Source organism: Myotis yumanensis, unplaced genomic scaffold, assembly GCF_028538775.1.
Source record: "Myotis yumanensis isolate MYYU_CA2020_CCGP unplaced genomic scaffold, mMyoYum1.0.hap1 SCAF_2, whole genome shotgun sequence".
Taxonomy (NCBI): Eukaryota; Metazoa; Chordata; class Mammalia; order Chiroptera; family Vespertilionidae; genus Myotis; species Myotis yumanensis.
The window spans coordinates 199,189,078-199,204,775 of record NW_027223753.1 but is presented as its reverse complement, the minus strand read 5'-3'; the positions used below and the strand labels follow the sequence as shown (position 1 = coordinate 199,204,775).

The 15,698-nt window shown below is 43.9% G+C and overlaps 1 protein-coding gene across 2 annotated transcripts in view; it reads left to right on the top strand.

Moving 5' to 3' along the window:
- The window catches only part of MBNL1 (muscleblind like splicing regulator 1), a 195,814-nt gene that overhangs the window by 10,222 nt on the left and 169,894 nt on the right, over positions 1-15,698 (top strand). The gene's annotated exons all lie outside the window — the stretch shown is intronic.

The following is a 15,698-nucleotide window of genomic DNA, read 5'->3' as shown; positions in this document are numbered from 1 at the left end:
GGGTCATCAGGCACTTTCATTTTTTGCATAGATATGAAGCAGAAAAGACTAGAGAAAAGGTGATTTTCCAGTCTCCAGAGACAGTAGATGGTCCCTTGTCTCAATGCCAATGACAATAGACACCCTTGAAACCTCAACCTCTTTCTCTTTAAGGTAGTAGTTACTTTGCATTTTCCAGAGTAATTATCAATTTTCTCTGATTTATGTTTATTATCCCAACAGGTCTAAATGACCCAATTATTATCTTTTGAATCTGAGAGTTATTTGGACACAACTTTTGGGGGGAGTTGGTAGGTTGAGTGTGATTTAGGAAAGGGATAAAAAATAACTTACTGAAAAAGACATATTCTTTATTATTATTATTATTATTATTATTACTAGAGGCCTGGTGCACGAAATTCATGCATAGGGGGCAGGGGGCTGTCCCTCAGCCTAACCTGCACCCTCTCCAAACCAGGAGCCCTCAGGGGATGTCCTACTGATGGCTTGGGCCCACTCCCTGTGGTTCTCTGCTCTCTGCGGGGCCTGCCTGCTCCACACCACAGCAATGGGCAAGCAGGCCCTGTTGGGTGCTGCCTGCAGGCTGCGCTTGGCTGCTCGCAGGTCGCCTCGGTGACAGGGTCAAGCAGGCCCTGCTGGGTGCTGCCTGCGGGCCTTGCCTGCCTGCTGGGCTCACATTGCCAGGGTGACGCCGCCAGCATCCTGCCCCGGCTGCTATGGGCGCCACCATCTTTGTCGCGGAGTGATGGTTAATTTGCATATTACTCTTTAATTAGATAGGATTATTATTATTATTATTGAGTAAACAGTGTCAACATATATTAGTTAGGAACCACAAGAACATATGGCTTCCCCCTATACTTAAGTTAAAGACCAAGAGGTGAAGGGATTAAGAGGTGCAAGTTGATAGTTACAGAATAGTCAGGGGGATGTAAAATGCAGCATAGGAAATGTAGTCAATAATATGGTGATAACTATGTATGTTGCCAGGTGGGTACAGGAAATATCAGAAGAGCACTTTGTAAAGTATATGATTGTCTAATCACTATGCTGTATACCTGAAGCTGATACAAAATAATATTGGATGTAACTGTAATTGAAAAATAAAATTTAAGATTCTTTAAAAAATATAAAAGAAACTAGAGGCCTGATGAATGAAATTCATGTAAGAGTAGGCCTGCCTTCCCCTGGCTGCCGGCACCGGCTTCCCTCTGGCACCCGGGATCCAGGCTTCCCTCACAGCCCTGGCTTCATCCGGAAGGTTATCTGGAAGAACGTCTGGTCTGATTAGCATATTATGCTTTTATTGTTATAGACTAGAGGCCTGGTGCACAAAATTTGTCCCCCTGGGGCGGGGGGGTTCCCCAGCCTGGCCTGTGCCCTCTCGCAGTCTGGGACCCCTCAGGAGATAATGACCTTCTGGCTTAGGCCTGCTCCTGGGTGGCAGAGGGCAGGCCCAATCCCTAGGCACAGCCCCTGGTCAGGCTCAGAGCAGGGCCGATTGGAGAGTTGGGGCGGCGCTCCGTCATGCACAGAGCAGGGCGGATCGGGAGGTTGTGATGCCACCCTCAGTCACGCTCAGGGTAGGGCCAATTGGGGGGTTGGGGCACCGCCCCCTGTCACACTCAAGGCAGGGTCGATGGGGAGGTTGCGGTGCCACCCCCTGTCACGCACAGAGCAGGGCTGATCAGGGGGTTGGGGCCCCGCCACTATCACACTCAGGGCAGGGCCGATGGAGAGGTTATGGCTCTACCCTGTCACACACAGAGCGGGGCCTATCAGGGGGTTGGTGCGCCGCACCTTGTCAAACAAAGAGCCGCAGGGCAATCAGGGGATTGGGGAGCTCCCCCCTATCAGGCACAGAGCAGGGCTGATCAGGGGGTTGGGGCACCTTCCCCTGTCACGAACATAGCAGGGCGGATAGAGAGGTTGTGGCCCCGCCCCCTGTCACACACAGAGCCGCAGGGCAATCAGGGCATTGGGGAGCTCCCCCCTATCAGGCACAGAGCAGGGCTGATCAGGGGGTTTGGGCACTGCCCCCTGTCACGCTGATCCCGGTGCCGGGAGCCTCGCTGCTCCACTGATCCCGGTGCCGGGAGGCATATTACCCTTTTACTATATAGAATAGAGTCCTGGTGCATGGGTGGGGGCTGGCTGGTTTGCCCTGAAGGGTGTCCTGGATCAGGGTGGGGGTCTCCACTGGGGTGCCTGGCCAGTCTGGGTGAGGGGCTGAGGGCTGTTTTCCTTTTTTTCTTTGTTTTTTTTTTATTCTGGGCCAGCTTTAGCTCTGAGGCCTCGCTGCTGAAAACATCGATACAATGTTGCGGTCCAGCTGGCTGAAGCCCAGCTGAACGAAAGCTGGTTTCTGGGGTTTTGTTTAGCTTCTTATTTGCAACATAGTACATAGTTGCTTAGAGTTGCAGCTGAGAGGCTGGCAAGTTAGGCAGGGAACGTTGGAGTCCGCCAGTCACTGGAGCAAGTAAGCCTCCCTGTTCGCTTCAGTGCATGGCTGCCGGCCGCCATCTTGGCTGACAGTTAATTTGCATAAGGATATGCTGATTAGCCAATGGGAAGGGTAGCGGTCGTACGCTAATTACCATGTTTCTCTTTTATTAGTGTAGATAATTTATAGAAGTGAAAAAAAAGTTAATGACAACTAGTATGGCTTCTGTTTCTGGTTTGGTTAAAAGCTGAAAATGAAAAAAAAAAGAAAACTCTACTGTGGCCTTGGATGTGTGTGCTTAGAAGGATGGCAGTGGGTGGGGTTGAGAGGAAGAGAATCCTAACTTCCCCAAGGCAGGCAGACATGATATTGTGGGAGCCGGGAGCTAATTTTTAAGGGGTCCCGACAACGTCCAAATAGGAAACCATATGCTACTGGTACTGGGAAGTGTGGAGGAGTACAGATAACTTAGGTGCTCTTTAAGCGATGAATTTTATCCTATTGTGTAAATATGTGGGAATGAGGATCCCTTATTATGGGGTTAGTACAAAGTGTGAAAAGCTATGTGGTTTCCAAAGGCAAGTGTGAGAAAATAAATGCATGAAAACCTGCAATGCGTGAATATGAGAGAAACTTTTAAAACAGGAAGCCATTCCCTGACCTGCTGCTTTTTGAAGGCATCTGAACCAAGCAGCATATCTATTAAACTAGGAGACGAGCAGGTTTTCTGTTGTGAGAGTCCTGCCATTTGTTGCGTTAATAGGTGAGTGTGGCAAGAGCACATGGCTTGGGACATGACTGTATTTAGTTAAGGTGAGGATCGCCCAATAGATCTGCATGCTAAGGATGCTTCCTCAGAGCCAGTTCTCCTCTCGTCCTGCCTTATTTGGCTTTGTTCCTCTGGCTGGAAAAGAATCTCTTTCACAAGCATAAATGTTCCTCTTTCTGTGGGTGACGTCGTCATTCCTGTGGCCGGAGCGTTTGTTACTAAATTGTACTTAGCAGCACATTATCATTCCTTTCTCTCTTAGAGTTCTGCGCCTGTTTGTCCTGATAGAGTTGAGGGACACGTTTTTTTTCAGGGAGGTGAAAGTAAAAGAGCTGAAAAAAAGGAAGCTACGCTTGGAAGGTTCTCTGGTCTTCTGGTACTTGAACAAGTAGACAACTAAAGTTTTATCCTGAGGCAACAGTTCTGAGTTTAAAAAGTTCACATACGCCTCTAAAGGAAGTGGTTTCCATGCAACCATGCATCATATACTCTTCTTTAAAGCGGCAGATGCTTTTTGCTTGGCTTGACTTGTCCGCCTCGTGTTTTGCCTTGTCAGGTTAATGGGGAAAGTTAGACAAAAGAAGGCCGCGCACTGTCCAGTTAAGAGTGATGCTGCTAAAGTGCCTGTTTGTCGTTCCCAGGGACATCATGGATTCCTTTTCATTGCATCCTACCTCTCTGTTCAAAAAAACTAAGATGATCTGCTTCTTCTCTTGCAAAGTGTGGCTGTAAATTTTTTAAAGTTGTAATTTAATTTTAATCCCTATATTTAGAAGAGATCTGAAGTTTGACATGAGTTTATTTTTCAAATAGTCTAGATTTTTAAATTCACAACTACTATTTCCAATGACAGAAATAGCTATCATTTCTCAAAGGCCTGACCTATGTTAAGTTAGTTTTCATGATGTCATTCATCACCACAGGTCTGTGCAATAGATGTTTTAAGTCTGCAGGAAGCTGAGACTAACACTGTCCAGAATCCTGTGCCTAATAACAGACTCTAAAGATTGTCTGTCTTTCACAGGAATCAAGGCCATGGGCAAAACAGCAACCTTTGAAATAACACCCTCTTGTTTTGTAACCTGGTTCTTCTAAAAAGTGTGGTGCACACACAGACCATTGCACCAAGCCTGTGGGGGGCGGCGGGGGGGCGGGGAGAGGGTATGTCCTATAGTCGGCTTCAGCCCTATGGAGACTGGCCTGTGTGTCATATTTAGCATGTGTATACCTGTTGTCTATAACTCCAAAGTAGAAAGTGTTTTCCCTGAGTCACCTGGATATGTGGTCATAAATAAAATAGATTTACTTGAGTTGGCTTTTTCTTTCACTGTGGTAAGGAAAATATCCAAAGTTGTGCCTAGGATCATCCAGGTGCTCCCCTTTCCTAATAATGGATGTGGCCGCCTCATATAAATGAGATATTTTGTGCCAAATCTGCACTTTCCTACAAGTGCAAGTCTAATCTAACAAAGTTAACACCTCCCAGGGCCCATGTCAAGTTCTCAGTATTTAGGGAACTTGACAAATTATTTACAGCCTTTCCCAAGCCCTATCTACCAGACTCTGTAAGAATAAACAGACTTCAAAGTCGGCACAAGGTAGAAAAACTACTCTGGCTCAGTCTGTAATTTAGACTATCTTTAGAAAAGAATGACTTCATGAAAAGAGAGGCCCAGAGTGGCCAGCCCCTTCTGAGCAGTTAACTTTGTCTTTACTTGAGTGTAGAGACTAAATGACAGGTAGGAAAGTGCTTTTTCAGGAACGTGGGAGTCTTGAAACTGTAGAAAGAAGTTGCACCGCGCATGGGAGTGAGCCTGTGGGAAGATGTTATAGACTGCGGCTCTATTGCTATTCCAGAACAATCAGGCATAAACATCTTTAAATGGCACCTGAGCACAATAAACTCCTATAAAGGCACTTGATACATTATTTAAAGTAACTACATATTACCTTTTATATCAGGGAACAGAAAAACAAATAATTTTACATGCAGGAACAAAGATTTTTTAAAAAAAAGAACCTTTAACTTTGACAAACCAAAAGATAATACCATTGGATTTTTAATTGATTGATTTATCTACTTACTTATTTTAGTGAGAGAGAGGAAGGATGGGGGAGTAGAGAGAGAAAAAACATTAATTTGTTGTTCCACTTTCATATGCATTCATTGGTTGATTCTTGTATGTGCCCTGACCAGGATCGAGCCTGCACCCTCTGCATATCGGGACAATGCTCTAACCAACTGAGCTCCCGGGCCAGGGCCTATTGGATTTTCATATTTTAATTCAAAAGCTGACATGCTATACTCTGAAAGTATGAGAAAGAGAAGTTGGCTCTGCCTTTAGCTGTCATAACCTTAAAAGATTAAACCCAGGTAATGAATGAAAGCAAACACACACAGACACACACACATATACAGCAAGGGTAGTCATGATCAGTCACAGGTTTCCTCAAACCTTGCCCTCAAGGGCTGGATGGTGGACACCCTATAGCTTACCCGTGGTCGGCAAACTGCGACCCACGAGCCACATGCGGCTTTTTGGCCCCTTGAGTGTGGCTCTTCCTAAGCCTTAGGAGTACTCTAATTAAGTTAATAACAATGTACCTACCTATATAGTTTAAGTTTAAAAAATTTGGCTCTCAAAATAAATTTCAATCGTTGTACTGTGGATATTTGGCTCTGTTGACTAATAAGTTTGCCGCCCACTGGCTTAGACTATTTCATGTCACCAGTGATAGAATTCCAGCTTACAAATTGGAGAGGAAACCAGGCAGTGTAGCCGTGTGGTGTAAGTGGTACTCTGATGGCTTTCACACACATAGCTGTAATTCTAGATGTTTGAGTTCAATGAAAAAAAAGAATTATAAAAAACCAATAATAATTGTCGTCTGAGTTTAGATTCATTAGTTGACACTCATTCTTCTCTTTCTCTACACTTTGCACATTTATATTCCTTAGTTGATTATAATTATTTACAGTTTCATAGCTATTGTCCCTGCTGGACAGTATGTTTCAAGAAGCCTGAGGCCCAGTTGTGCTCACCCCATAGCCTCAGATTCTAGCAGAGGCTGGCCCTGTGCCAGGTGCTCAGGGACGCTTTGGGGACTGGACAGGAAAGCTGTTAGCAAAAAGGCTTAGAGTGAAAATCCAGCAGTTAGGGGTGACCTCCAGCCAGAAAAATATGAAAAGGGGAAAAGAGTGTTCCATAGTGTCTAAAAATCCATCCGTTACTGAGAAGGCTAGATGGATCAGGTCCTGCCAGCGGTTACTCATTGCTAAGCTTATGGCCAACAAATGGGCATTCAGATCCACCCAGGTGTGGCCAGGAGGGTCGTTTGGACTGATGGCACATTCGCAAAGACTGTAAATTGAGGCTTCTAACATTACCGGAAAGTGAGATACAAATGAGAAATGGCCTATTCATTTATTTGTACCGATGATTTAACCATATTAATTGGTTGAATGAATTTATAAAGTATACTAACATTTGCAAAAAAGTTTTTATTTCCAAAAATTCATATAGACAATATATAAATGTATTACATATATATATTCTACAACATACATATAGTCTATAGTCTAATATAGCCCCAGGACACTTGTGTCTCTCAGAGGCCCCACTGTCATTCCCAAGGGGCGCTCAGGGTCACAATTTCTTTGAAAGGGGCAAGGTGAAGGCTTTTAAGCAAACAGCAACCTAATCATTATAGAATATGCAGGATTATCTTCTCTGTGGGCTTGATTGTTTGTGGAGTTTGTTGTAAGCCCACAAGCCACTGACGCTTACCTGGTATGAAGTGAAACATATTTCAGTGGCCTAAGAAGAACCATGGCTCTGGACAGTTTTCTCAGTGGTTAGAGCATCGGCTCACAGACCGAAGGGTCACAGGTTTGATTCCAGGCCAAGGGCATGTACCTTGGTTGCAGGTTCAACCCCTGGACCCGGTTGGGGCACGTGCCAGAGGCAGCCAGACAATGTGTCTCTCTCACATTGGTCACATTGATGTTTCTCTCTCTTTCTCTCTCTTTCTCTCTCTCTCTCTCCCTCCCCTCCTCCCTCCTCTAAAAAAATGAAAAAAAATATCATCAGGTGAGGATTAAAAAACGAATAAATAAAGCACCATGTCCAAGCAGGTGCAGGACAAAGACACACCACTCTCTTAGCTCTCAAAACCTAACAGCCTGACTCTATTTAAGACAGAGTTTCCTGCAGAGAACTTTTTATAGAGCCAAATAAACTTGACCTGCCAAAGGGAAAAAATGGAGCAAGTCAATGGATTGCCAGTGATTCGGGAAATTTCATTTCCCAAACTCCGGCTCAGTGGTAGGAAACCTTAGCTGTCCTAGTTCCTGTCTCCTCATTTGTAGGACTGGCTTAAATGTACCATCCCACAGCCTCCTGTGAGGGTCCCAAGTGCTAATGCCTGTAGAGTCTCTAACATTTCAGTTTCCCTTCATAGAAAGGGAAGGCAGTGGGGGGTGAGGAGGCAGAAAGGTGAGGAGGAGGGATCCTTCTGCAGCCAATTAGTGGTTCATTATGGTTAACAAGCTGTCCTTTGTCAAAGCAAACACTTTTAAAAGATTAGGCCTCATTCTCGCCTTAGTGAGAATGGCTTTAATCAGATAATCTCCTATCACCTAGTAGAGGATTTCTCATTGAAAGTCTGGGGAAGCCAGGAGAGAGCTGCCCGCTAGCCTGGGACGCACTGGGGCGGGGGCAGGTCCCCTGCTGGCGGGGAACCCCGGGGTCTGGGAATTGGACTTGACACTCGAGAGTCTAAAGGCAGCAGGAAAAAGAAGAAAAACAAACTTTCTCCTCAGGTTGCTAGGGCAACGGTTTGTGTAAAGCGTTCCTATGATGGAGTTGCTTGTCTGTCGAATGGCCCTTCACCCCTACCCGGTGTCATTCTTCCTGCCACGCAGCCCTCGCATGTGCCAGGTAATTGTACCGTTTGCCAGCTGCTTGGGGGTCTGTGCGGAGCGAGGCCTGGCCCAGCCTGCTCCCCCTTGCCATCTGCTTGGCACATGTGAGCGTTCAGAGTTTGCTGAATTTAACGGAATTGTTGCATTTGCTACACTCTGTCCCAAATGTGCGAGGTTCTTTTTCCCCTCACATCTGTCTCCTCCCACTAGGCCAGACTGCGAGCGCCTTGAAGAAGTCTGAATGATTTCTGTAGCGCCAGTGCCAAGCCCAACTGCTGGCCCATAGTCCGTGCTCACTAAATATGTGTGAAGTGAATTAGGGAGCACTAGGCAGCACACTGAAGCCCACGCTAAGTTGTTAGGATTCATTTCTGAGGACTGCACGGCTCAGTTGCCACACTTCGGGCAAGGCAAAGAGGGAGGAAAGAGAAAAAGGTGTGTATGATGCTCCTACCATTTATTATGCGACAAAAATCACTTTAGGGCATTTCTTCAGACAAGGTCTAAAGGTAATTTTGGGAAACAGGTAAGAAGGAGTAAGAAGAGCCAACAAAAGATGCTAGAGCTAGAGCTAGAGCTAGAGCTAGATAGAGATAAAGGGAGGGAGAGAGGAAGGGAGGGAGGGAGGGAGGGAGGGAGAGAGGGAGGGAGGGAGAGAGGAAGGGAGGGAGGGAGGGAGGGAGGGAGAGAGAGAACCCACACAATGGAATGAACAGAGAAAGGGATATAGAATATTATAGAAGCTAAACTAAGGAACTTAAAAATGAAATGAGTAGCTAGATACATACACATTTAGGGGGAAAAACAGCCTTGCTACTGGTATTTTCAAAAATTTTGTTTGCATTTAGGAACAAGTGAGGCAATGGCCATTTTTGACTTTCAGGAAAAAATAAATTACACACACACACACCACACATTTCACATTGTTCAAGGCATAGAGATGATCACCTTCTGGATTCTTTGCAGCTCTGAGATGTGAGATTCTAATGTTTACTCTATCCCACTGCTAAGGGTTTTCATCTAAATCACTTTCTTCTGCCATATCTTCAGCCACTTGCTGCCCTTTGCCCTCTGACCAGGGCCCACCCTTTTGGAGCACTTTCTGCATTCTGTTCTGTGATTAGGCCATTAGACTCCACACAGCGGTCAAGGCTAATCTAGTCATATCTGTGAAAAGCACATCTGGATCCTGTACCACCCCCCACCTCCACCCCCACCTCTAAAACAGACACTTCAATGGCCCCCACTGTCCAAAGGTATCAAGATTGTAGCTTTACAGTTTAGATGTGATTGCTTTGATTAAGGGGGTTTCTCTTGACTGCAAGCTCCTTGAAGTATCCTGCTCGTTTTTCTTCAGCATTAGATTTCCAGTTCTCGCCTAAGTGCAGATTCAAGGCTCCAGACCTGCGTTTCCCACTGCCTTCAAAGGTCCTTCTGCAGATGTTCCTCATGTCCTTGAGGACCCTGCCTATCTCTGGCCACCTCAATTCTTCATCATCCTGTTTAACACCACCTCCCCTCCTCATCCCCTCAACCTGCTTTCTTTTACTTCAGAGCACTTACCTCCATCTGAATTAGTCTCCTCTATTTATCTTCTTCTTTAGGTTTATTCTTTATTTCTTTAGTGCTTATTGCCCTTCCTGCTAGCAGATTCTACACCAGGGGTGGGCAAACTTTTTGACTCGAGGGCCACAATGGGTTCTTAAACTGGACTGGAGGGGCCGGAACAAAAGCATAGATGGAGTGTTTGTGTGAACTAATATAAATTCAAAGTAAACATCATTACATAAAAGGGTACGGTATTTTTTTTTTTTAGTTTTATTCATTTCAAATGGGCCGGATCCGGCCCGCGGGCCGTAGTTTGCCCACGGCTGCTCTACATTCAGACAAAGGTGACTGAGTTGTATTCATTTCTGTAATCGCAGTAGCCAGAACAGGACTTACTATGGTAGATACTCCATAAACATTTGTGAAATGAATACAGGCATTATGTGAAAAGTGTTTCCTGTGTGGAAAGAAGGAAGGATAGAGAAATGGAAAGAACACAATACGACAAAAGGAAAGAAGGAAGAAATAGAGGAAGAAAAGAAAACTATACTAGAAGTATAATGTGGCTCCTCTTCATATTACAGTTGGGGACCTATATTAGGGTTTTTGGTGCCTCAAGTTTTAAAGAAAAACAGTAAAAGTAAATGGCCTAAGAGAGTCAGAAGGACATTAATGCCAGTTCTGCTCTGGCACAGTGCCAAGTACTTACACATGGATGTTCTCCCACCTAGCAAGGGAACAGGACTAGATGGTCTCCAATGTTCCATTCCCTTCTAACATTCGGTGCTTCTCAACTTTTCTGAAGTGTACTTGCTTTCCATTTATTTATGCAGATGCCAGAATAATTATATTGAAGATTTAGATTCAATTATATTGAAGATTAGGTTAGGTAAAATTACTTAATTGATAAATGTATAACCAAATCAGTATTTTAACTATTTTAATCTTTATAAACATTCAAGACAAATACATTGATTTTTATATATTTTCACATTTATATGATTTATGCATTAAGCATTACATATATGTGTAATGTGTTATATTATATAATATGCTATGTAAACAATCTGTTGTATGATATAATATATAGATAGGTGCCCCTTGACTTAATATGGGGTTACATCCTGATAAACCCATAGTAAACTGAATACATTTTAATTCAAAAATGCATTTAATACACCTAAGCTACTGATCATCATAGCTTACTTTAAATATGCTCAGAACACTTACATTAGCCTACAGTTGGGCAAAATCATCTCACCGTGACTGCCCAACATCACAACAGTATCATACTTCATATCACTAGCTCAGGAAAAGAGCAAAATTCAAAATTCGAAGTATAGTTTCCACTGAATGTGCATCACTCTCACACCAAGGTAAAGTCAAGAAATCTGGAGTTGAACCATTATAAGACGTGGACTGTCTGTACTATATATATATATATATATATACATATATATATATATATATACACACACACACACACACACACACACACGCAAAGTGTCCCCTCCGGAGTTCGACCAACCGGGAGTTTGATCACTTGCTATGACATGCACTGACCACCAGGAGTTGGCGCGGAATGAAGGAAGGCCCCAGCCAGCAGCTGGCAGCTGCTAGGGGCCCCACCCGTGCACGAATTTCATGCACTGGGCCTCTGGAATATAAAAAAAACATATATTATATATATTTAAAATACTGGGTATAATTTTAAAAACATACTTTGGTGTGTGAAATATATAAAGGTCCTTGAAAGTAAACTAAATTCATGTCATTCTATCAAGTATGTTTATTCTTGAACAAGTTTGAATCCAGGGTGTAAAAGAGTGTGCCTCCTCCCTTGTTGTGAAATTTAACAGAGATGCACTTTTTGCATCTACTTAAAAGGGATTCCCCATCTGAGAATGTTTCCAACTCTTCATTGCCTTCCAACAACTTCTTCTCTTAACCATCTATATTTAAACACGGACTAGAAAGCAAGGGACCTGAATTGGGTCTCAGTTTTGACACTATCTTGCAGTGGATTATTTTTATCCTGGTGTAAGAAAAACAACATTTCTAGATCAATGATTTGAGACTCTTTCATATTTGGGTTTTTGAAAAGCATACCTTCTTGGGAAATTTTAATTTATATGATTTTTTTGGGTTGGGGACAGAAAAGCAAATTATACTTGGGAGGCATTGAGAGCTTATTGAACTATACGTGTGGTATGTAGAACAAGAAAGATACAATTCAGAACACCTACACTCACACTTACACACTTAATGACTGCCGTTCCTGTGACAAAGGTAAATGCTACCATTTCCTTTGTCTGCACTATTGGTAAACCAGGGAGTTGATATTATCTCTAAAAAACATATTTCTTAACTGTATTTCTGTTGGTATAATTAAGACTTGAATGGTCTGAAATATTTCAGTAACCCGCAGTGCGCATGCTTTCTTTTATCTGAGAATGTAGTTTTATTTCATCTGAAATTGTTTTCTATAATTTTTCCCACTGCACACAAATGATCTTCATTATATTTATGGATGTACTCACTCATCAACCTGGGGACCATAACTACACTTCACAGAAGTAGGAGAAACCATAATTCTCTCCTGGCACCGAGAGAATATCGATGGGTATTCTAAATGAGGAACTATTTACTTTTTATTACTATAATAATTTTTTAATAATTTCCACAATTTGGCCAAAACCGGTTTGGCTCAGTGGATAGAGCGTCGGCCTGCGGACTGGAGGGTCCCAGGTTCGATTCCGGTCAAGGGCAGGTAATGGGCTCTATCCCCAGTGGGAGATGTGCAGGAGGCAGCTGGTCGATGTTTCTCTCTCATCGATGTTTCTAACTCTCTATCTCTCTCCCTTCCTCTCTGTAAAAAATCAATAAAATATATTTAAAAAAATAAATAAATAAATAAAAAAAATAAAAAAATAAAAAATAATTTCCACAATTTGAAACGTGGTTAGAATTCCTCTGGTAGTTGAAAGCTGGCAACACGATCTAATATTTTTAACATATGAGCTGCTATTTGCAAGAGTGCTTCAAAATTTAAAATGTCATTATTCATGTGATATTGTCTATGATAAATTAAGCTAAACCAGTGACAGTGAAATTTTATATCACAATTTACTTTAACTAATTTTTAAAAAATATTTTTATTTGTTCTTATTGATTTCAGAGAGAGGAAGGGAGAGGGACAGAGAGATAGAAACATTAATGATGAGCGAGAATCATCAGCTGCCTCCTGCACGTCCCCTACTGGGGATAGAGCCCATTACCTGGGCATGTGCTCTGACCAGGAATCAAACCATGACCTCCTGGTTGATGAGTTGACACTCAACCACTGAGCCACACTGGCTTGGCTTTACCTCATTTTTGAGTCCTTGGTTGATCATTGTTTTATATGAGGGTTTTGTTTGTTTGTTTTTTTTTAGCCATCCTTTTCCTCTCTCAGATGTAAAATAACATTTTTTCTCTTTGTTAGTTACCGGGTTGTTCATTTTGTTTTTAACATTCAGGGTCTTTCTTGTATTTCTTTGTAGTCTGTTCAGTGGAGCAGAAAATATGTCTCAGTTTCAATTTCTCTTTTGTTCCCACAACACCCCCCCACCCCCGGCCCTCCAGTGCTGAAGTGGAAAAATAATTTCCCCTCTTGCTCCATGCACAGATTCAAAGTCCTGTTTTTCACGATGTTGTTCCAAATAGCAAATTTTCTAACCCACAAGAAAAACACACCAAAGCACTAACTTGGAACTCCACAAGGTCTGAGAACAATTGGAAATAATTTCCCACAAGTGGGATTAGCCCTTGGCTGTTCATTGGCCGTCCTGAGCAGAGAGAGGCACATGGAAACCAGCGAGGGCACCGACCTGCCAGCAGATGCAGAGGTGGCCCAGCTCCGCAGTCAGAGGCTGCCGTTGTGGAGCATGGCAGGCAAACTAAAGAAACTAAAAGGCAAGTAGCAAACAATTCAGTAGGCGAAGCCAGGGATCTGGAAGCCTCCCAAGGCTCCTCCTCTCCTTCCCTGCATGAGTCACTATTCCAGTCTGTCCACACCCATTCAGCCTTCTTCCATAGGCCACCACCCCACACTTCAGTCCCCCTCAAGCTGTTGCCACAGGATCTTTCTGAAATGCAAGTCCAAACTCCACATATCTCCTTGCTGTGTCAACTCTTCTAGTTCATTGCAGTTTTCAGAGTAAAGTTGAGATGCCTTGGCTAAAGGCAGACCTACTCTTAGCTCATCTGCCACTCCCCAGCTCTGATCCTCCTCTTCTAACAGGCAGTCTGCTGTATTGGCCATGCTCCTTTCTCCATTTGACCAGGCCTCAACTCCTTTTTCATTTTGCTAATTTCTACACACCTGGTTTTTTTTTTCTTTAAATCCTCACCCACCTGAGGATATTTTTCCATTGATTTTTAGAGAGTGGAAGAGAAAGGGAAAGACAGAGAGAAATATTGATGTGAGAGAAACACATCAATTGGTTGCCTCCTGCACATAGCCCTGACCAGGGCCTGGCCAGGAGGATCCTGCAACTGAGGTACGTGCCCTTGACCAGAATTGAACCCGGGACCTTTTAGTCTACAGGCCAAGGCTCTGATGCTCTATCTAGTGAGCCAAAACAGCTAGGGCTCTACTCACCTTTTAAAGTACCCATTAAAGTAACTTCTCAGGAGCCTGCTGGGTTTGTCTCTTCCCAAGTAGAGGTATTATCCTTGAGGGTAGGGACCGACTCTGTCTTACAAACACTCCCACATCTCTGGCATAGCGGGCACCATAGTTGTTGAAATAAATGCGGAACGAGGAGGAAGTCCTTGTAGCTATTAATTGGCAGGTAGGGAATGTCCATCCAGATTCTCGGAGAAAGTGCCAGTGTCCTTTTTAATTTGCTTCAACCGTGTGTGCACTTGGGTAGATTTTAATCATGAACACCGAGAAGGGGCACCATTTAATTAATTAACGAATCAGTTCTGGAAGGGAGCAGTGTGCAGTATTAACTCGGTTGTTTCGTGGACCTAGCCGAGGGCCGAGAATTCAAGCTCCTTACTAATGCCTCTGGAAGTATTTCTGTACTTGAGCACATTTCATGTTTTTTCCCTGCCCCTTCTTCAGCTGGTCCCACCCTCTTTAACACAACTTAACAGTAAGTTGTAGGAAGAACATGGAACCATATCTACCATCTGGTTCCAAATTGTGTCCAAACATGAAGCAAATGTTTTCAATTAGCATCATTGAACAAGTTATCAACATTCCTTAAATCCAAAGAAAATTCTACCCCCCAAATTTCCATCACTTTATCACACCACGTTAAGTCTAGGATTCTTTCCATTCAAAGTGAGGCCAAGTTACATCTTATAACACCCAGTGAATTATGATTTGGGGCTCTGGTTTCTTTTGCGCCAACAACAATATGACTTATTTGCCTTGGGATAATCCAGTATTTCAGAAAATGATATTTTATTTATTAAGAGGGTTGGGGGGAGGGGAGGGAAGACTGCTTTCTATCAATCAAATAACTCGGAGTGGGCAAGAAAGGGGCTTTTTTACATTCCAAAAATTATTTACAAACTAGATGGGAAGCTTGTGCTTGTGTTTGTGCTTGTGTGACCATCCGCCCGACTGAGGAATTCCAAAACTGCGGACACCCTGTTACTTGAGAAAGATACTCATCGGAGGTTGGTCTTGCAGATGTTTTTCCCGCCCGTGAGCCATCCAGGTTCAAACAAACCGTGTGGTGCATTTTTCAGGCGGCAGCCCCCCTCCGCTCCCACTGCCGGATCCTCCTCGGATTCTCACCTTCAGCCTCACCTTGCGGGCTCCCTTACCAAGCCCCATCCCTCGGGCGCCTGCAGCACACACACCGATGCGTCTGCCCAGGAGGAGCCGAAAGTGCTAGGAACGCGCCCCGTGGGCACCCGGGCTGGGAGGTTATCATGTGGGACGTGTAAGATGGAAGATACCACCGGGCGGCGGCGGGGATGCACCTCGCCAGCGCGGGCTGGGGTTCCCTTCT